The following is a 2,497-nucleotide window of genomic DNA, read 5'->3' as shown; positions in this document are numbered from 1 at the left end:
ATTGTGTTAGATTTTTTTTCTGTTAATAGATTTTTTTTCTATTAATTTGTTCATAGTATGTTTGGTGATATTATTGTTAATAGATTTTTTTTGGTGATATTTAGATTGTGTTAGTAAGTACTATAATTGAACTAGCTAGTTAGAAAAATATAATTACTATTTTATTTAGATTTTTTTGGTAATATAATTAGTTAGAAAAATATTAGTTAATTAGAAAAATACTAGTTTATTTTTAGTAAGTACAATATAGTAAGTGCTACTTTGTTTTTAGTAAGTACTTAGTAGTTGAACTAGATAGTTGATTTAATCAATAAAGCTACTTTATTTAACTATATATAGAAGTACGTAGTTCCCGCATCAACGTCGGCGATGTCTATCCCGCATCCTCGTCGTCGTCGACTCGGCGGTGGAGGCCTGCTTGATCAGGGTCATGTTCGGGACTGGGCTCCGCCGGGCTAGTATTGGAAGGTGCTACCTTCTGGGGGACGTTGGTTGGTAAGGAGGCAGCCCGTTGTTGACCCGATCCTTGTTTGGTGGCGGTCGCGTGGGCCAGTGATGGTGCCGAGGCTTCCGGACACCGCGGAGGTGGTACGTCACCGTGTCAGCGAGGAGGACGAGCACGTCCGTCGCTACATGGTTGTGTTGGAGGGCAGGTTGGACAATACCTGGCAGGTTCTTCAGGGATCTCATTGGAGCTATGGTCCTGTGATCGTTCTTTATCTTTGGGTGTCCACCGCCCGCGACGATACCCGTCGGGCGCTACGGTTCTAGCTGTATTAATTAGCGATGCTATATGTATGATAGTATTCGAGGAGTATTCGACGATGTACGGACATAAGAGATGATGTACTTTTGGTTATAATTGAATGCATGCTAATTTGAATACTACTTTATTTTACGATTTGGTTTTGCTTATTGAATGCTCATATTGGAAAAGTACTCCTACTTTGAATGCTAAAATTGAAGAGCACTCCATGCAGAAATCTAGGAGCCCCCTCCATCATCCATGCCGTCGTGGGGGTAGCTTCTCCTTCATTCCCGTATGCTAGACAATTTGTTGTAATAATGCACTCGGGAATGAAAGGAGAAGCTACATACCATCACCGATAGTCAACCCGTGATTAATAATAATGATCTAATTTAGGTTTTTTAGTACATATATTTAATATTTAAATTATGAACATAGGCCGGAAATGTCGTACTCATCGGACGACGAAAACCGTCCGGGGGAGTGCGACTGGTGCCACGACGACCGAGGTACCTGCGACAGGTTCATTGAGCTGGACGAAGATCGGCGCTTCAGCATTAAGCTCGAGGAGACCTGCGATGTTCATACGGTACGCAACGACAACAATAGTTTATTTTTGTAATTGAGCACGACTTCAACTATTTTAACGTGCATTTTTCATCTTTTCCAATTCGACTAGTTTATCCCATGCTTTGCAAGACGTTATGTCTTGGAGAGGATGGGTTTTGAAGACCATGAAAGTATGGAAACCAAAAAAAATATCCTAAGTACCCATCATGGTGTGGATTTTCATGTAAAGATGTACAATGCTCAGAGTAACCCATTTTGGTTGCAAAAATTGGGAAGCACTTTGCAAGATGTATGGTTTTGATGAGGGTATGCTTGTCACCATGGATCTTGGTGATCCTACAATCGCGCAAGAGAGACCTACGATTTTCGTCCTTGTGGATACACCTCCAATTCTTCCCCCATGTGAGCTTAACATAGTTATTAAGTAATTTATATTGTTTATTTCAAAATAGTTGACAACTTATTTCCATTGACAGCTTATTTTCATTCTTTAAAGAATGTGCGGAAGATGGTAGACAGAACCTACTACACCGAAGGCTCCGAACTAACTTATCAGGAGAAAAAGCATCTGGTCGGATTTTGTACTGATATTGAGAATTACAATGTCTACAATCGAACTCCTCAACATTATGGTCAATACGTGCCACTAGTGCACGTGTTGAACTACGGTAACTACCATGGAGATACCCTGGTAAGATTTTTTACTATTACGACATCCGTGCATCTTTTTGCACACTTCTAAAACTAGTACATCATTGCTAACTACGAAGTTATTACTATGTTTTTCAACAGATAATCCCGAATGATTGTGTGTCTCATCTGATGTATACACATGGTAGCCTTCATGTTTTGAACATACAACCAGGTCTTCCTACGAATTTGAACTGTCCATACCGGGTTTCTAAAACAAGTGGAGACATGACAATCAAAGAATGAAAAAAATGTATGGACAGTCGTAAGGAGCTTCTTGGAAGCAACAATCAGCGAAGGGCAAAAATTGGAGACAGGATGATCGCCATTCTTCATAATGGAGAGTCCGGGTCTATATTGTTTTATGCTATTTTACCTTAAGGGTGTGTGTCCTACCTGATACTGATGATCATGTTCTAAGAATAATTATGTAGGGTTGGGTTCGATGACTATGAGGATGATGATCGTATGACTTATTATATCAGCTGG

Source organism: Triticum dicoccoides, chromosome 7B, assembly GCF_002162155.2.
Source record: "Triticum dicoccoides isolate Atlit2015 ecotype Zavitan chromosome 7B, WEW_v2.0, whole genome shotgun sequence".
NCBI lineage: Eukaryota > Viridiplantae > Streptophyta > Magnoliopsida > Poales > Poaceae > Triticum > Triticum dicoccoides.
This window is presented reverse-complemented; position numbering follows the sequence as displayed.